General features: G+C 39.1%; 1 protein-coding gene across 4 annotated transcripts in view; it reads left to right on the top strand.

Moving 5' to 3' along the window:
* Window positions 1–21,465, top strand: part of ldb2a (LIM domain binding 2a) — a 576,008-nt gene that overhangs the window by 345,202 nt on the left and 209,341 nt on the right. The window lies entirely within an intron of this gene.

A 21,465-nucleotide genomic window follows, 5' to 3' on the forward strand; every position in this document is an offset into this window, starting at 1 on the left:
AGTTATGGGCACAAATTCAATATTGTTAGGGCGCTTAACTTTTGTGCATGCGTCAACAGAACTCCAATATGCGAACCCACTGTGCATGCGCCAACCGAAGACTCGCACATGTGCACAGGAATCAAGATGGCCATGCACAGCCTATGGACCATGGAACCCCACAACACCAACGAGCAGGGTAAGCATGAACCAGAATGGGAAAGATTTGCCAAGGTTGATCGATAAATTCAGGAAGCTTTAAGTTGTTATCGTAAACTCCATGATTAAAAACAGATTTGATTAAAAAGTTTGCTTTAAGACATGGGTACCCCACGCAAAATTCTGATGTGTCCATTTTGAGATATGACTGATCCTTTGGTCCCAATTACAGTCGGAAGTTGGGGACTACCTGTAGCTGACGCTAATACCAATTTGATCACACAGTATTAAAAATTAGCCAAGCCGTCAAACCATTACTCACTCCTCCATTAAACATTATAATGATGAAATACAAATTGAAGCAACTTACCAGTGATGAATCAGACTTCAATCCTGAATTTTAAAATATTTATTTTCTCTTGTGCAATGCAAAACTTTAGGTTTGGTGAGAGATATTTTTGTTTGGGAGTGAGTTTCTTTCCTGTCTAGAAAAGACAGAACAAAATGCATGTGGAGAGCTGTTGTTTTCCATAAAAAAATAGAAATGTATTGAAATTGTTCAAATAAATCGCAACTTACTCATTAAAATATATCCTGGAGCTTGCCTTCTACCCAGTGGAGTGCTTTATGCAGATACTAAAATTTTCCAGAGGGGTCAGTTTTAATAGCACATCATTTTGTGCAATCATGATACTGACCTTGGCACCTCGCCCCAGGTTCCTGCCAATCATAGACCTAGACCTTGGGAGCAAAGAGCAAAGATCATTGATGTAAATGCTTTAAGACATTTTTCTGTTAGGTTCTATGGTGAAGGCAAGCATTTTATTTTCGACGGGCAGGTTTCTTTAAACAGAGCCCAGCTATACACTTCAGTTGGGTTGAATTAGTGTCCAACAGTTATTTTTTCTTATGTAGTATCATGATCAATTCTGAAAATGGATCATCCTCATGTCTAGAGATGCAACGTTCCAAAACATGCAGGTATCATCTTGAATAGGAGATTGAGAGTACAGGTTCCCCCTCTTTATTTCAAAAGGTAGAAAAGAATACAAGTCTTCCATTCATACTCCCAGCACCATTGCAGGGGTAGCCTGTTGCTTCAAGGAGCACTGCAGCAGCCTGTTTCTTTTCATTAGCTCTTGCTTTCTTGATCAAGATCTGTACGTTTTCTTGGTTGTTGTACCCAAGTCCAGTTTTGCAGTTCATGATGATTAAACACGACCATGTTTCTGTGTCTACAGCTTTGTACACATTGACTCACCAGCTGTAGGCATGTGTGCAGTTGGTGTGGTGGTTAGCAAATCGCCTTTTGTATGATCTCCCTGAATCTGCTTGGGTTTCCCTGGGGCTCTCCACCATTTGAAACGTGCTGGGGGTGTAGGTTAATGGGGTGTAAATTGAGCGGCACAGACTCATGGGTCGAAATGGGTTGTTACCGTACTCTACGTCTAAAGTTAAATTGACCTCATTTCACGATTGATTCAATTCCTCAATTCGTTTATGTAGTATGCAAACAACAAATAAATAAATGTCTTTTTTTTTGAGCCTGAAGTTGACAAATGGAGAATGCAGATGTACAGAAGTGGGCAGACAAAGTTGTAAAATATTGTATTGATGTTAAAAGGGTTTGCTTTTAAGTCAGATTTGTACTTGGACAAGAAATTTCAATTTTTCTATGCAAGAGGGTTGCTACTGATAGCAGGATGGTGTAACAGCACAGACAAAGTGACAATAGTACAGGCAAAATCATTGCTATCAGAGTAGATAAGGAGTGGAGCTGAAACAATTCCAACAGAAGCAAGCCTGATTTGGATGGAGACGAATTCCAGCAGATAGCAGTGGCAAAGCAAAGATTACTATACCATCCAGAAAGCAGAGTAATGGGATTCAATCCAGCAAAATGTGCCCAGAACACAGATTAGAAACAGAGTAGATTTTATTAATCTAAGAAGAGCAGAAGTTGTAATTACTGAGAACTGTATTATGGCATTAATTAAATGTAGCCCATTAATGAGACAATAATATTCAAGTGTATTTAAGCCTTGCTAAGAAGTAAAGATTTACTCTTCTAATGTAAGTGTCCATTTTGCTTATGGTAAAGCTCTCAGTTTTTATGTTTATTGCTGATGTTGTCAACACAACAGTGAAAGTGTACATCAAAAATGAGGAGCTGTGGGGAAAGGTTGCAATGTGCAATAAATTTGGTGTTGAGTTCTGGAAGATTCATTTGTGGGATATTGTTAAAACCACGGATCCTGTGGAAAATATTTAGAAATCTATGATAATTTTGAAATAATGAGACATTCTTTGTGCTGCTACATGTTAAGTACATAGGATGTAGCGACTACTATCCACGAAAAGGCCATTTGGAGGCTAAGTAAGCTCTTAGCTGTGACATGTTGAAACAAGTTCATAACAAAGTTCAGATGCTTTTAGAAACTCAGAATTAAAATTTATTGTCATAAACAAGTCATGAAATTCAGTGATTTTGCAGCAGTATCACAGTGCAAACATACATATTATAACCATCTTACAACATTACTATATAAAAAAAATAGTGCACAAAAGGTAAGGCAGTGTCTTTGGTTCATTGATTATTCAGGAATCTTATGGCAGTGGGGAAGAAGCTGTCCTTGTGCCGTTGAGTGCTCATCTTTAGGTTCCTGTGCCTCTTTCCTAATTGTAGCAGAGTGTAGAGGGCATAGCCTGGGTGGTGGGGGTCTTAGAGGATAGAGGTTGCTTTTTTAAGACACCGCCTCATGTAGATGTCCTCGATGGACTGGTCTGGTGCCTGTGATGTAGAAGGCTGAGTTAACAATCCTCTGGAGTTTATTCTTGTTTATTCTTGGCGCTTCCATACCAGTCAATGATTCAACCAGCCGGAATGATCTCCATGGTACACCTGTAGAAGTTTATGAGAGTTTTCGGTGACATACCAAATCTCAGACACCTCACAAAGTATAGCCGCTGGCGAGCCTTCTTTATGATTGCATCAACATGGAGGCTCCAGGACACATCCTTGGAGATGTTAACACCCAGCAATTTGAAGTTCTTTACCCTCTCCACTACTGAGCTCTCAATAAGGACTCGGTTGTGTTCCTCTGATTTCCTCCTGTAATCTACAATCACATCCTTGGTTTTGCTGACATTGAGAGCAAGGTTGTTGTCGTTACACCATTCAACGACCTGATCTAGCTCCCTCCCATACGCTTCCTCATGCCTTTTGTGATTCTGCCGATAGCTGTGGTGTCATTGGCAAAATTGTAGATAGCATTGGAATTGTGTCTTGCCACACAGTCATGGGTGTAAATGAGTAGTGTATTGGGGTGCGCCTGTGTTACTAATCAGTGGGGAGGAGATGTTTCCAATTCGTACTGTCTCTGGTCTTCCGATGAGAAAGTGAAGGATCCAGTTGCAGAGTGGGTACAGAGGCCAAGAGTTTATAGCTTTTTGACCAGCACTGAGGGAATAATGGACCTGGAGGCTGAGCCATAGTCGATGAAGAGCAGCCGTATGTATGAATTGCCTTTTTCGAGGTGATCCAGAGCCGAGTGGAGAGCCAGTGATATTGCATATGCTGTGGAGTGACTGTGATGATGGGAGAATTGCTGTTTATTAATGAACACAAAAGGACTCATAATGCAACGTTGTTGTATGAAATTAAGTAACAGTCAACAGAAGATATCAGATCCCTACTCACCCTCCCCTCTCTATCCTGCCATGTCAGGCAATGTGGGCAAGCCACCCCTCAACCCCGCGAAACCCCTGGCAATGCACCTACAACTGGAGTGAATAGTGTGCGCGCACCAGACGAAAAAAGAATGCGCGCAGTGTCCGGAACCCAGGATGGCGCTTACTCCTGCAGCCAAACCAACAACAATAAACAGCACACCTTTGGCTCCTATGTAGGAGCAGTAAGTCTTCTGGCTCTTTGCCATTTGTCAAGATGGTGGTGATTCTTCTACTTCAGCACTTCTTATTTCCTTTGATTAATATCTGGAAAACTATAAATTTCTGTTTTTAATGGTTACAAGAACTAACTTTCCACAGCCATCAAGTAGAAGATTCCAGGGACTTGCCACTCTCTGAGTGAAGAAATGTCTCCTCTCTGCTCAGTCTTAAGCTGTGTCCCCTGTTGTGAATTCCTCAATCAGGGGAAATCTAGCCTGTCACATGTAAAAATATTATAAGTTCCAATGAGATCTCTTCTCATTTTTCTGAATACTGCATCGGTGTATTCAATCTCTCACTAGATCAAGGGGATCATCGGCTTTCTTTTCTTTTTAAAATATTTTTATTGAGTTTAACATATAAATTCAACATACAAAGTCATCTAATAGGTAATAAGTCATCACAATAGGTAATTTTTCCTATCCATCGTTATTTATTTAAAACATCAAATTCTATCATTATGGTAATAATCGTTTATCTCTTTCTCATAATATAATCAGATATAATACTGAACATCCCTTGATCTAAACAAAGGGTAAATTCTGTCTTTGATTAATGATATGATCCTTGACAATCATGTTTGAACTCATATGTAACCAGTTTATCTCTCAAAGAAAATAAAGAAAAAGGAAAAAAAAACTAAACTAAAACTAATCTAACCCCTCCCTCTAAACAAGGTGGCTTATAACATTTGTAATAATATGAAAGGGATCAGCTTTCAAGTTCACCGACTTCTTTGGTCCAATTTATTTTTACCGATACCAAGTTCTTCAAGTACTCATTCTCGTTAGACCCTCAGTTCTCAAATCTATCTGGCAGATTTTTATGTCTTCTTCCATGAAGACAGATACAAATAATTATTTAATTTTACTGAACATTTCTTTCTGCCTAATTATAGATTTTCGTGTCTCTTGCGGGCTCACATTTGTCCTTGCTAATCATTTGATTTGTACCTATCTAAAAAAGTTCTTGTATTCAATTTCTCTGTTTCTCACTGTGTACTCTCACTCAACCTTCAATTTTTTAAAATCAATTCCTTGGTCGTCCTTTGCTGAATTCTAAAAAGGCTCCCAATCCTCAGACCTACTGTTATTTCTGACAACTTTACAAGTCTATTTAATAATTTAATTTCACATGTCAGCCATGGATGAATCATTTTCCCTGCTGGGTTTCTGTGCTTTAAAGGAATGTGTTTTGCAATTTATTTATTTAAATGCTAATCTTTGTCTGTTCACAGTTGTACCTTTCAATATATTCTTCCAATCAATCTCAACTAACCCTCCTTTCATAACTTTATAATTGCTTTTTTGAGATTGGAAACACGTTTTGTATTGAACTACATCATTTTCAAACCCTATCCAGCTACCGACCCCCATTGAGTCTTTTCTATCAGGTATTAAAGAAAACATACCATTTAAAAGTTGAGAAACATTTTGACTTTTTGTCATATGCAAAAGATAGTAGGTGAATCATCCTGCTCCCTATCGAATGCATCATAGGAATCACCTGGTTATAATTTTCTCTCTGGCCTGAGTCTTGCAGAGCTCGAATCACTGCTTCCAATCAGAGATGGTGTATTTCAGCCTTTGAAATCAAGTCAAAAACCTACTGACTGGGATGCAGTGTCACCAGTTGCTGGATTTTACATGAAATCAAGCAGCAGCGCCCAACATGCTATCATTCCCTAGCATGGTGCAAGAGAATTGGATCTCCACCCTCACTCTCCCACACCTGCTCTAGAATGGGAGAGCATCTTTCCTTTCAATGCAACTGCAATTACAACTTTCAATTACCTGGAACTCAGGAGGTAAATATAGGCAATTTAAGTTGTTAATTTATTTATATATATTTTGATGTTTTTAATTTATATATATATACACACACTCACTTTAAAAGTATTCAAATTATTGACATATTTGACGGGAGGCCAGCTTTTATCCCCAGATTTGCTTTTAGTTTTTGGACACATTTGACTCCAGGACACCAAGGCTTAGCAGGAATGGTCCCCTGCACCCAGGCCAACTGAATGCAGGCAGAGAGCATAGGTGCCAATACGGGGCACTGGACTGGATTTCTTTACCTCTATATCCCAATGGTGAGGATTGGTAAGAACATCTCCTCCACAATCTCCATCAGTACAGGAGCACCACAGGGCAGCATTCTTAGCCCCCTGCTCTATTCACTTTACATCTATGACTGTGTGGCTTAATACGACAATACCATCTACATATTTCATGATGATTCTATGGTAGTGGGTCATATAAAAAGTGGTGATAAGTCAGCATATAGGAGGGTGATTGAAAACTTGGCCAAATGGTGCACCAACTGCAAATTTCCACCAAAACCAAGAAGATGATTGTAGACTTTAGGAAGGGAAAACTAAAGGTGTACAATACAGTGGTCATTGGGGGGTCAGAGGTGGAGAGGAGAGCAAATTTAAATTCATGGGAGGTCTTATCCTGGTCCTAACATACAAATGTTATCGTGAAGAAAGCACGTCAGCACCTCTGCTTCCTCAGGAATTTGTGGATGTTTGGTGTGACATCGGAAACTGAGGCAAACTTGTACACGTATAGTGACTGGCTGTATCATGGCCTGGTAGGGGGTCACTAATACCTCAGAGTGGAAAACCCTGCAAAAGGTGGTGGACGCAGCCCAGTACATCACAAGCAAAACTCTCCCAACCAACGAGAAAATCGACATGAAACGCTGCTGTCTAAGAGCAGTAGCAATCATCTGGGATCCACACCACCCTGGACATGTTATGCTCTTGCTGCTGCCATCAGGAAAGTGGTATAGGTGCTACAAAACAAGAACTAGCAGATTCAAATAACAGTTGCTAACTCTTCAAACAATAGACACAATAAGAGACTCATTTAAGGGGACTCTTGCTTTGCACATGATTTATTACTGGCTGTTTATTTATTTATTTATTGCATAGTTTCTGAGTGCAGTTTTTTTTCTAGAAACAATAAGTAGAATTTCATCCTGGCCCGCAGGAGAAAAGTATCTCAGGGCTGTATGTGATATCATGGAAAGACTCTGAAAATAAATCTGAACTTTGTAGGACTGTATCTTTCTCCTAGCCTTCCTTCTACATTTATCGGCAAGGAATAGGATGAATGGAAGATCCATCACTTAAGGTAGAAAATGGATTAGCAATGACCCACTTTCATCCATATGGCTGTAAGTGTATATTGAGTGAAATCAGCAATCCAAAACAATCAAAATGTTCTGTGGCTGGTCCTGTTTATTCACATTACTGAAGGTTCAATGGTACTGGAACAATGACCCTGGTGATTCAATGAGCTTGGTTATTCAATGGCCCTGGTGATTCAAATGATCCTTTAAGGTAGATCCAACTTTTGCAATATTCTCCATTTCACACATTTCAGTTCTGTTCACTTGGATGCATCGTTTTTGCCTCCCAGGCAATATATTTATGAGTCCTGAGGTAATGTCACATAGTCTCTTCACATGCTTCTTCATCTGTATTCATTGACTGTACTTGTTCTTTATTCTGCTTACATTTTTTGCTTTTTAATTCTCTTCTTCTCATTCCTCCTCCTCCTCATCATCATTATCAGTGACATGTGGGTCAGAATGCATTCTGGAGATTTATTGCTCACTGTAAGATCACCAAAGGATACTGACACAAACTGGTCATCATACCCACTGCAGAGTAGATTGACAGGAGAAATCTTTAGAAACCTTGAGAGTTATATGTAAACACAATCTGAGCACAATGTGTTGTGTGTCTTACATGAACCAGAATTTTTTCAATGTTACAATTACTGATAAGAGTTCCCTTTTATTGAGGCATCATATTCCTACACTACTGATCCAGTAGACATTCAAATAAAGCAGATTTTTGAGAAAATGCAAGAAGTATAACCAAGGACATGTCATTTACTTAATTACAGAGCTCATAGTGTGAGCTGGTTTGATGTCACTTTGCAGTCAGTTGTTTACATTCGTTACCTGTTAACTTTTTTTTATTGTTTGCATTTTCACACTGCACAGTTTACTTTTTTGCACTACCAATTAGTGGTAATTCTGCTGCACCGCAGGAAAAAGGAATCTCAGGGTTGTATGTGATGTCATGTATGTATTCTGACAATAAATCTGAAATCTTAAATTCTTTAAGCATAAACCAACTGTATTAAATGTTTGATTTTTTAAAAATGAAAATTATATTTAGAAAATAGACAAAAGACAAACATTTGACAATCTGTTTCTTGCAATCTTCATTTCTGCTTTTTCATGCTACCAATATAAAAATAGGTTGCTGGTTTTCGTAATAACACCCTATTTGTCTCATTTGTCTCACCCACAGCTCTCCAGCAGTGCAGTTTCACACTTTCATTCTGGTATAAACAATTGGGTCAATTTTACTCCCTGCTGGGAGACTATTTTATCAAATGATAGGTACTCAGGTCTCAAATTTTCCACAAGGGCCTGGGACTAATGCAGACCATGATTTTTTTAATGAAGATAAATTAAAGCAGATCTTTGAGTGATTTAAAGAATGCAGTAGTTTTTCTTAAGTAGCATTTAGATGGCAAGGAAATTTGTGGAGAGGAAAATATTGTCAGCCACTGTATTTTTTTTGCGACACCAGTGTTGTGCAAAAGTTGGATTATTAAGACAAATGTTTCTAATTGGAAATGGACAGTAAAATGCACTTCTGTTAGTGCTTGCATTTGGATATAACCAAATGTATTTACAGAGTTCATTTTACTGCCTCCAAACTTCCTAAAGTCCTCAACAATCAGTGTGGTGAATTTTGATGCTGGAAATAGAGGAGGGTATTTTCTCACCAATAAATCCAAGAAAGAATTCAGGACTAAATGCTTCACTGAAAACGATTAAAATGCCATTGAGATGGTGGTGAGTCGTTTTTTAAAATCTTTTATTTAAGATTTTTTTCCATACATGTAATCAATAAATAATTATATAATACAGTAAGAATTTAAAGTTAAGAGATTTTCAATCAATGCATGATGGTTATAACCCCTTCCCTTCCCTCCCCTCCCTCCCTAAACCTTCCACCCCCAAGAAAATTATATATGTAAACAGGATATATAATAATATAAAGAAGAAGAAAAAGAGAATAGCTTCATGGATTGCTTGGTAAATCACTTTCCAACACACGGTACCTCAACAAGATTTAAATGATCAATTAAGGGATGAGGACTGACACAGGTCTCAAGAGGCTGTCCATATACAGGATCCCAATTTGCAAAATATACCATATTTGTTTCTCAAATTGTATGTAATTTTCTCCAAGGGGATACAGCTTTGAATTTCTGCATTCCATCTTCCCATACCCAAATGTGAATCTGACTTCCAGGTCACTGCGATACACTTCCTTGCCACTACTAATGCTATTTTAACAAATTTCATTTGGTATATTGATAGTTTCAATTTAGGTTTTGTTCCTTCTATATTTCCCAATAGAAATAAAGCTGTGTTCCAAAAAATTCCTAAGTTCACCCAAAAAGGCTTTACCTTTGGACATGACCAAATTGAATGCAAGAAGAATCCTGTCTCTTCACCACATCTAAAATATTGATCTGATAAATCTGATATCATTCTATTCAATTTTTGTGGTGTCAAACCCAGCTGATGTAAAAAAAATATATTCAACTCATCTATACAGGTGCCTAACTTTTATCTGGGATTCCAAAAAACAACAACCTCTAAAAGCTGACACTTTTTTAGATTGATGACATCTGCTCATAAAAGATGTCCCGTGTATCCCGTCATGCTCCGCTTCACTAATTAGTGGTATCATTACCTTATAAATACCCTACATGTTTAGCATGGCCCTCTCTCAACTCACATTGGAATATCTCGTTAACTTCCCACAACTTTATAAAAACCTTTGAATTGCTGTATACAGATGCCCATCCAGCATCGCTGCGCTTTCATTCGGCCCAGCAGTGGCTCAATGCGGGATCATTGGCTATCATTGCTACTCATAATCCCCCATGCAGCTGAAACCTCTGTACAGGTCTGGTCTGTACAGATCCTTGGTCTGGACATCTAAAATCTGGAAAGCTCCAAAATCTGGCACACGGGGAGAGAGACCGGCAGCGTGACTCCAGCGGACGAGAGACCAGAAGCATGAATTGGGCGGGTGAGAGACCGGAAGCGCGAATCAGGCAGGTGAGGGAGGGAGACCGGCAGCGCGAGTTGGGCGGCCGAGTGACTGGCAGCGCAACTCAAGCAGGCAAGAGACTGGCAGCGTGACTCGGGTGGCCGATGGGGGTTAACATAACATAACAATTTACAGCACGGAAACAGGCCATTAGGCCCTTCTAGTCCGCACCGAACAAAACACCCCTCTCTAGTCCCACCTCCCTGCACAATGCCCATAACCCTCCATCTTCTTCTCATCCATATACCTGTCCAACCTTTTCTTAAATAATACAATTGACTCCGCTGCCACTATTTCTCCCGGAAGCTCATTCCACACGTCTACCACTCTCTGAGTAAAGAAGTTCCCCCTCATGTTACCTCTAAACCTCTGCCCCTTAATTCTTAACTCATGTCCTCTTGTTTTAATCTTTCCTCCTCTTAATGGAAATAGTCTATCCACATCCACTCTGTCTATCCCTTTCATAATCTTAAATACTTCTATCAAATCCCCTCTCAACCTTCTACGCTCCAAAGAATAAAGACCTAATCTGTCCAATCTCTCCCTATACTCTAGATGCTTAAACCCAGGTAACATTCTGGAAAAGCTTCTCTGCACTCTCTCCACTCTGTTTATATCCTTCCTATAATTAGGCGACCAGAACTGCACACAGAACTCTAAATTAGGCCGCACCAACGTCTTATACAGTCTCAACATCACCTCCCAACTCCTATATTCCATGCAATGATTGATAAAGGCCAGCATACTAAAAGCCTTCTTCACCACCCTATTCACGTGAGTTTCTACCTTCAGGGAACGATGTACCGTTACTCCTAAATCTTTCTGCTCTTCTGTATTCCTCAATGCTCTCCCATTTACCACGTATGTCCTGTTCTGATTCTTCTTACCAAAATGAAGCACCTCACACTTATCAGCATTAAATTCCATCTGCCATTTTTCAGCCCACTTTTCTAAGCAGCCCAAATCCCTCTGCAATCCTTGAAAACCTTCTTCATTATCCACTATTCCACCTATCTTAGTATCGTCTGCATATTTACTAATCCAATTCACCACCCCATCATCTAGATCATTAATGTATATAACGAACAACATTGGGCCCAATACAGATCCTGGAGGCACACCACTGGTCACCGGCCTCCAACCTGACAGACAATTATCCACTACCACTCTCTGGCCTCTCCCTTTCAGCCAATGTTCAATCCATTTGACTATCTCAAAATTTATACCTAAAGACTGCACCTTCTTAACTAACCTTCCATGTGGTACCTTATCGAAGGCCTTACTGAAGTCCATATAGACAACATCCACTGCGCTACCCTCATCCACATTCCTAGTCACCTCTTCAAAAAATTCAATCAGATTGGTCAAACATGACCTTCCTCCCACAAATCCATGTTGAGTGCTCCTGATCAGACCCTGTCTATCCAGATGTTTATAAGTACTATCTCTAAGAATTTTCTCCATTAATTTACCTACCACAGACGTCAAACTTACAGGCCGATAGTTGCCAGGCTTCCTCCTTGAACCCTTTTTAAATAACGGAACCACATGCGCAATGCGCCAATCCTCCGGCACTATCCCCATATCTAATGACATTTGGAAAATGAGGAGAGACGGCATGGTGACTGGAAGGGGGTGAGGGTGGATACGGCAGCACAATTCGGGTGGGCTTAAATCTGGCTTTCCGAAATCTGGAAAATCCAAAATTCAGAACACACTGTCCCCCAAGGGTTCCGGATAAAGGATCGTGTACCTGTACCAGCACCAGTGCAGGGGAACCAAGAAGGAGGCTTTAGGATCATTATATAATGCCTTAATCCAATTTATAAAAGTTTGACCAAATCCAAATTTATCCAAAACCTTGAACAAAAAGTCCCACTCCAATCTATTGAATGCCTTCTCTGCATCTAAAGCCACTGCAACACTTAATTTTTTTTTTCTTTTTTTGTGCCAAGTATATAATACTAATTAGTTTAGCTACATTGACTGCCGATTGCCTCTTCTTTACAAAACCTGTTTATTAATTTAGGTAATAGTTTTTTAATTCTATTCACCATGATTTTGTCAAGAATCTTATAATTTGCATTTAATAATGACATAGGTCTATAAGATGAAGGTTTTAAATGGTCTCTTTTTTTTGGTATGACAGTGATTATTGCTGTTGAAAAATATTCTGTGAGAGAATGAATCATTGATGCTTGATGTAACATTTCAATAAAATTAGGAGTCAAAAAATCTTTAGATTGTAAAATTCAGGTGGAAAACTCATTGCCTCCTTCACCTCTATATGTGTAAAATGAGAACTCAATTCTATTTGTTCTTTAATACTCAATCAAGGTAAATTTATCTGATGAGATAAATATGCATCTATTTTATTTTAATCTTTTAAAGACTCTGAGCTACATAATTTAGAATAAAAACTTTTTTTGAATATTTTATTTTTGTTTTCCATCAACAAACAAGAAGATAACATCATTGACTGTTACAGAATATATCAATACCTTCCAGCAATCCCTACATACATGTTGTGTTTCTTCCCCATCCCATTCCCACCCTCCATCTGCCAAAAAAGGAAGAGAGAGAAAACAAAAAAAGATAGAAAAAAAAGGCAAAAGAAGAAAAAAGGCTGATGTGTTGTCGGCACTTCCAGTAAATGTCCATGGAGGTTGTGGAGCCACCCCCTTATATAATTACTTTTATTAATCCATCTATTGGTAAATATCTGTAATTTTTTTTATCGGAATGTGGCTACAGTTGTGCTCCCGTGCATGTCAGATAGGGCTGCCATATTTTAACAAAGATGCTATGTTGGTTTCTAAGATTATACATAATTTTTTTTTCCATGGGAATACAGCTATTCATCTCAATAATTCACGTACTGATAAGAAGAGGGGAGTCAGACTTCCAGGTCATCGCTATGCATTTTATTGTTATGGACAAAGCAATAAATACGAATTGAATTTGATTAATTTGTAGCTTATGTCTATAAGGTTCCCCAGCAGATACAAAGTTGGATCTGTTGGAAAGGTTCCCTTCGTTATTCTGGTTTGTATGTCGGCCACATCCTGCCAAAATGGGGCTACCTTTCTGCAGGACCAGGTTGCATGAATGAATGTTCCCTGCTCCACTCTACACCTCAAGCACATCTCCGGCACCTCTGGTTTTGCCTTGTGAATTTATTGCGGTGTGAGGTAGAGCAGTGCAGGAAGTTGTATTAAACCCATCTGTATCTAGAATTAATAACTGTTATCACACTGTCTCTACACCAATCCAACCAACATCTCTCGTCAATTGTGATGCCCAGGTTTGACTCCCATCTCTCTCTTGATCTGTGTAGACCCTGCTTGGAGCTTTCAGCTTGGAGTACTGAGTGCATTCTTGAAATATATTTGGGTGCGTTTCCCAGTCGAAGTATCCCTTCAGCCTCACTAGGTATAGGTGGGGTCATTGTAGGGCCCCACCTATCCCTTAATAATGATCTTAACTGGAGGAAACAGAGAAAGGTCCCTTAAGACAAATTGTATTTACCCTTTAGCTGCTTGAAGGACATAAGTTGTCTCCTCTAATAGCAGTCCTCAATATGTCAGATCCCCTGCCAATGCCAAATATCCAAGATTTTATTTCCCATGTTCATAGGCATCAATTCATTGAGTCAGTGGCATCTTTGGCGATATTTTCACTTTCTCTCCAATATATTCATTGATCGCATGCCAGATTTTAATCAGATGTTTCAGTATGGGGTTATCTGTTATGTTTGCTATTAATTTGGCATCCCATTTGTATAGGAAATCCTTCACCATCCACTCTCCCATTGCATTCAATCCCATTTGCACCCAAGTGGGTGGTTTCCCCTTCATCAAAGAAGGATGCAAGGAACCTCGACTGAGCTGGAAAATAATATTTCTTAAAATCGGGTAACCTTAAACCCCCCCAAGCTGTAGTCCCATGTCAGTTTTTTCAAGGCTATTCTGGGTACTTTCCTATTCCAGATTGTGGCAATGGAATTAGCAAAGACTGGAAGAGGTATTGAACTCCTGGCATCACTTTCATCTCATGTAGTTATTCCTTCCCATTGTTACAAGCCAAGAGAACCCCAAAACCCAGCAGCAATTGATATTCACCAAGACAAATGATTACTTAAACGAAAGTTGTTTTTAATTATCTTTAAACATGAAAACAGAATCAAACTCTTAACTTATTCCTATTAACTAACCTAACTTAACCCCCTTCTAATTCTAAGCACACATGCATGTAATGTGTGTGTAAGTTTAGAAAAGTTATTTAATTCACAGTGCAATCTCACTTCTCATTCCTCCAAGTTCACTGGTTGAAGGCAATTCTTACACTGTGCACAAAATTTAACATTTATGAAGTTCATCAGGCTTTGGTGCTTGAAAGGTAAATGGTAACCACTCAGGAACATTCTTGTTGGTTTTCAGAGAGTGATTTGTTGTTCCTGGACACAAACTGATTCCTTTTAATCAGCCACGACAGTGTACTTGATGAAGAAACTTGCCCCACCAGAGTTTTCCAGATGTTAACCTCTTTCTTTCAGGTCACTACAGAGCTCCTTTTTATTTCCCTTATTTCAAGTGAAACATTAGGCAGCCAGTCCTCTCCTATTGTATGAACCACAAGGGCTTTGACCAGGCTGAACTAAGAACTCACAACCGGTCTGCAAAATGGGGTTTCCACAAGCTTGCCAGCTTGTCCTGTTCCAGTCCCAGCTGCTGTTGACTGTAAAACTGCAGAACTTTATTTTTTCTCTCTCTCTCAGAGAAACAGCCTGTTTTTTTTTCTCTCTCTGCTTGCAAAACCACATGACCCTATTAGAATAGCAAGCTGCACCCCAGACATCCTGCGGCTCCGGACCTAATCCTCTGAGTTCTTTCATCTGTTGCTTTTCAAAATACCAATCCATTAGTGAAGTCCCTTGGGCATTCCTCAAAGCTTTTGAAAAGGCCTTCGGAGCCAGACAGACTAGCTTAAGCAGAGCTCCAGTATTTTAAATGAGAACTGTTTTGAAGTGTTTGTATATGACCTATACTAAAACAAGTCCTGCTACATTTTAACTCCCAAAATCATATCTATATACAATATAAAATACAACATTTATTTTATCACCCTTTTTCCCTGTAACTAAGCTAATTTTAAAATTGCTAAAGTGATAACAATACACAATATATAACATGTTATAACAATGTAACCCAATGTTGAGACTCTGTATTTATATACATGATCAATTTTAACATTTTGACAAACAATCCGCTATCACATTATTTGTACCTTTGATATGATTAATTTGCAGATTATATTCTTGCAATATTAAACTCCAGTTTAACAATCTTCTGTTTTTATTCTTCATTTTATTCAAAAACACCAGAGGATTGTGGTCAGTAAATATCACAATTTATTCCTGAGAGGTAACAAAATATATATCAAAATTCTGCAGAGCAAATATTATTGACAACAGTTCCTTCTCAATAGTGGAATAGTTCCTTTGATGAACATTTAATTATTTTGAAAAGTAGGCAACTGGATGGTCAATTTCATGATGTTTGTATAATAAAACTTGACATGCTGCACCCTCACTGGCATCCACTGCTAAAAAAAATGGTCTGTCAAAATCAGGGTATTGGCATAGCATCTCCTTTAACTTTTCCAACGCTGTCTCACAAACTTTAGTCCACACAAATTTCTCCCCTTTCTTCAAAAGATTGGTTAAAGGAAGAGCAACCTCAGCATAATTTCTTCAAAATTTCCTATAATATCCTGCCATTCCTATCAACCTTCTCACTGCTTTCTTGCCATTGGGAATAGGAAACTCTGAAATTGCATTCACCCTAGCTTGAATAGGTGCAGTTTTGCCATGACCAACTACATGACCTAAGTATGTTGCAGGAGCATTTGCAAATTGACTTTTTGCAAAATTAACAGTTATGTTTCTTTTGGATAACCTTGCAAACAATTTGTCCAATTCCCTTAGATGTTCTTCCCATGTGTCACTTTTTTTTCAAGAGTTAAAACATTTTCCAAAAACAGTGACTGAGCAGCTCCAGTATCTCTAAGAATTTTAACTGGAACCTGTGATTCTCCCTCCTTTACTGAAAGCAAACCCTCTGACACAAAAGGTTTGAAAATATCCATGATGCCTTAACAGGTTTGGAACATCTGCTCTCCTTAAATTCAACTGTCTGAATGCATGCTTTTGGTAAAACCTCCTTTTCTTGTCTCTTTTTCAAGACTAGATAATTTGCAATAACATGACCAGGTTTCTTACAAAAATGATGTATAAATCCAGAAGTTTTGTCCTTTTCTACCTTACCTTCATCTTTTCTCTTAACATTCCCACCAGATTTAATTTCAGGTTTACTAGTCTGCTCTACATTAACTCTCTGAAAATGTTTACTATTCAGAGCAAATTCATCTGCGAATCTAACCATTTGCCACCATGCCCCCACATCTTTGTCATTCAGGTATAATTTAATCTCATTTGGAACACACCTTTTAATTTCCTCAATTAATATCAATTCTCAATTTGTATCACAGTATAATTGAATTTGTCTCCTAATAAAACCACAAAAGGCAGTTCTTTTTTTATAATAGTGAATTCAATCTCTATCTATAAATTAGTTTCACTTTTATGAGGCATTACAATCGTCAGTAATAAAAGTGAATGATCCCACAATTTTCTCGCTTTATATTCTGCTCTAAAATTCTTCCTTGCATTTGTGCTGAAAATAAAAATAAATAAATTCTAGAATAAGAATCATGCCGATTTGAATAAAAAGAATAATCCTTTTCTCAAGGATGAATTCTCCATGCATCAATTAAGTTTGAATCTCTCATTAATACCAATGTAGTCTTTCCTGCTTTAGCTCTTGTCATTCCTCTAGCACACACATGTCAAACTCTGGCCCGCGGGCCAAATTTGGCCCGCAAGATAATTTCAAAAATGTATTAGAGGTGGCCCGTTGGCCGCCGCGCCAGTATAGCGCATGCACAGTAATACAACAAATCCCGGAATGCATTGGTGTCAGCCTGCTTATCGCCCCCACCTCCTCTGTTTACGTTGCAGGATCTCACCGTGGACTCTGGTTTTGGGGCCTGGCCGGTGTCAGGGGAAGCCAAGGTCGCTTCCCAGCGCCCGGAACTGGAGGCCTCGGGCCTGACCTCGCCAGGACCATTGCCCACTCCCCCTCCCTGCCGCAGGCCGATCCGTGACTCACGGTGACGGGGCCGCTGATCCGCCGAGATGCCGCCCTGCAGCGAGAGCCGATGCCCCCGCACTGTCGTTGTCCAACCCGATCACCCGCAAACCCCGCCCTCCCGCACACAGGCCTGAGTAAGGATTATGAACTTTAATTTCAGGATAAAACGATCTTCCAATAGTTTCATGTCACAGTGATAAATATATTCCTGGTTAAAAATGGTCCTGCACCTGGATACAAGCTCATTAGGCATAAAACTTGAAAAGTGTGTAAATCAAAGGATATCTGTACCAATGGAAAAAGGGCATGGCAAATAACCCTGCTAGAGTTCATGCCCACAATCAGTCACCCATTTGATTGTTTCAGGAATCATGTTATTCTCCCACATTTTCAATAGCCCTCAGATTTTACTATTCGACAGCACACTAGCAACATTTGACAAATCCTCTATAGAGAAATATTATTCATTGAATATTTTATTTCTCATTTGTTAATGCTTCTGAAAAGAGTTTATCCAAAACTATTATTAAACATTTATTTTAATAAGAGAAAGTTTAACATTACATATGTTGAAAGAAGAGAAAACATGCAGATGTTGTTGAAAATTTTCAATAAATATTTAGTTCGGCCCTCGACTTAGTCCAAGTTTTTAATTTTGGCCCTCCGTGAATTTGAGTTTGACACCCCTGCTCTAGCAGATCTGTCTAAAAACGGATCTAAACAAAAATTGAAATCCCCTCCTATTAATATATTCTCATGTGCCTCTACTAAATTAAGAAATGTTTCTTGTATAAATTTCTCATCACTTGGTGTATACACATTGGTCCATAATTCTGAATATATTTAACAATGTACCATCACATATCTTCTTGCAGTGTCTTTTACTACATTTTGGATTTTAATTGGGAGATCTTTTTTCATCAGAATTGCCACATCTCTAGCCTTAGAATTAAACAAAGAGGCTATTTACATACTGTAAATATTCGTGTATAATGCAACCCCCCCCCCATTTTTGAGGGGTAAAAGGGGGAAAATTCTTACCCCCGTGTATAATACGACCCCCTCCCCTCACCCTCCTGAGTCACGTTGGCATCTCTCACAACCCCCCCTCCCTCACCCATCTGAGATGCGTTGGTGTCTCTCATGACCCCCCTCCCCTCACGCACCCGAGTCGCGCTGGTGTCTCTCACGACCTCCCCTCACCCGCCCGATTCGCGATGTCGTCTCTCACGACCTCCCCTCGACCGCCTAAGTCGCACTGCTGCTCGCCCGCCCGAATCATACTGCCGCTTACCTGCTCACTCACCTGAGTCGTGCTCCTGCTCGTCTGCAGAAAAAAAATTTGAAATTTTACTCTCAAGTATAATGCGACCCCCCCCCCCTATTTTTGAGGGGAAAAAGGGGGAATTTTTTTTTGCATTATACACGAATATTTACGGTAACCAACCCAATCTCTTTTTAATTTCAAATGTTCTTTTTCAATAAGGTGAGTTTCTTGGAAAAAAAAGTTAGATCAGTTCCCATTTTCTTAATATGTATCAATACTCCTTTCCTCTTCAACAGTTCGTTTAACCCATTAACATTAAATTTTACAAATCTCACTGTATTACTCATCTTAATAAACCCTGCTCAGTCAACTTCTTCTGGCAATCCAAATGGAAAAAAAGAAATTAAGTTTGCAATTCAAAGTATATATTCCCATATTTAAAACTACATATATGAACAGAATGACCCCCCCCCCCCACAATGTTGTTTAAATAATACACAATATTACCTTCCTCTATTTTACGATTTGCGACAAAGGACACAAATGCCCATCTGATCCAATATGAGTCAGAACCTCAACTCACCCCTCCCCAACTCCCCGGTACATTTACCATTTTAATCTTTAATAATTTAATCCATACATAATTTTTTTTGAAGGCCAACAGAAAAATATATATTCAGTCCCACCAAATTTGTCAAATATATTTAGTTCACCTAAGACATAACGGCAACAGTTGATTATCTAATTCTTCAATCATCGGATCTCTTGGAAGACCTTGCACAAACTCTTCTGCTTGCACAAAACTCAAACAGAACTTATTATCACCTCCAGGCAGAAAAATCTTCAAACTCGCAGGGTGAACCAATTCAAAATGGCATCTTTTTTCCCGAAGAATCTTCTTAACAGGATTAAATTATCTTGTTTTCAATAAATCTGAACTTATATCAGGGCAAAACAGAAATTTACATGAATAGTGTTAATGCTTTCAAGGACAAGCTAACTAAGTGTGGCTCTGTGGCTTTGCACAATTCAAAAGCCAATTTGCCAATGACACCACTGTTGTTGGCAGAACCACAAGACAGCAATGAAGAATTGAAAAGGAGGAAGACAGGTCAATTGTTTGAGTGGTGTCATAATAACAAACTTGCACTCGATGTTAGCAAAACTAAGGAGCTGATTGTGGACTTCAGGTGGGGGCAATCAGGAGAACACGAACCAGTCCTAATCATGCGGTCAGAATAGAAAGTACAATAACAAGCTTCACTCACGACAGAAAATAGTGGGTTTGAATAATATTACTGGAATTGAAAGTCTGGTGAGCAATTTAGTAGATGGGTGAGGTAAGTATCAAATGAAGTGTGATGTTGACCTGAATTGATATGTGTTGAAAAATATGCTCCAAAGAGTGAATAGTAGAAGATCTGTTCAATACTTGATTATCCCAGGTCCTGATCTCATGGCTGGGTGTACTGTGACAGAGTATTTTTGGATGGTTTGGGAGGAATTGCTAGAGCAGCTTGCACTCACACATTTTAAAATACAGGATATTTGCAGGACTTTTGCAGAGTGCTTTTTGCAAACATGCAATGAAGTAGCAATGGCAGCAGCTTGCCTGGAGAGCATGTGATCTTTGCAGGCAAGGGACAGGACAGCTTTGCACTCAGAGAGGGAGGGAGTGAGAGAGAAGGAAACATAGAAATCAGTTCCAGAGGGACAAGCTGGCAAATTTTGGAAGGCTGCCTAGTCAAAGGAGAAGGCTGGCAGTCTGAAAGGTGACCTGAAAGAAAGAGGATCATCTGGAGAACCCTGAAGGGGGGCAAGTTTCGTCAGCAAGACTGATGGAGGAGGAATCAGTTGTGGGTGTCCTGGAAAAAGAATCTCTCTCTGAAAACCAGCAGGAACTCTCCTGAGTGGTAACCATTTGCCTGATAAACACCAAAGACTTGTGAACTTTGTTAATGCTAACTTCTGTGCACAGTACAAGAATTGCCTGCAACTAGTGTGACTGGACTGCGATGCAAAGAACTTCTCTAATCTTAAATATACATTACACATATCTGCGCTTATTATTAGAGGGGGGATTAAGTGGGTTAGGTAGGTTAAGTAATGTTAAAGTTTAATTCTGTTTTCTTGTTGAAATATAATTTAAAACTACTTTTGTTTAAGTAACCCTGTGTTGAGGTGCATATCTATTGCTGCTGGTTTTTGGGGTCCTCTGGACATATATCTACAATGAAAAATAGATTTAACTCTTGTAATAAAAGTAATGACAAATCAGGTAGTAACAAATTGAGTTTGACAGGCAATTTATGATGCAATTCCCTTTAAATCATCCATTATTTTCTATTTATTGGAATTAAGTGCCCTGACTTAGTTGCTGAGAAAGAGAATGTTGATTCTCACTGGTGAATCTGTGTGAGCTGAAGTTTCTGGAACAATTCTTAAATGGGAAGGATTTCTGGCAACTTGGTGTGATGAGTTGCTTGTCCTCTTGAGCAGGCAGCAAACAGCAACTGATCACACAGTCTTCCTGCAACATCTCTCCACCATTGGTTCAGCTGGTAGGGATTGCACCCACCTGCTTCTTTTTCTATTGCACGCCTATCCCTTTGCTTTGTACATCTGCCAAGGATCTGTCCTTGACCCTCACACTTTCTCATCTGTGTATTGGCCATCAGTACTGTCTTCTGAAGACATGCCATAACTTCCATAATCACGTTGATAACATCCATTTG

The sequence above is a fragment of the Narcine bancroftii genome, chromosome 3 (genome assembly GCF_036971445.1).
Source record: "Narcine bancroftii isolate sNarBan1 chromosome 3, sNarBan1.hap1, whole genome shotgun sequence".
In the NCBI taxonomy this organism is placed as follows: domain Eukaryota; kingdom Metazoa; phylum Chordata; class Chondrichthyes; order Torpediniformes; family Narcinidae; genus Narcine; species Narcine bancroftii.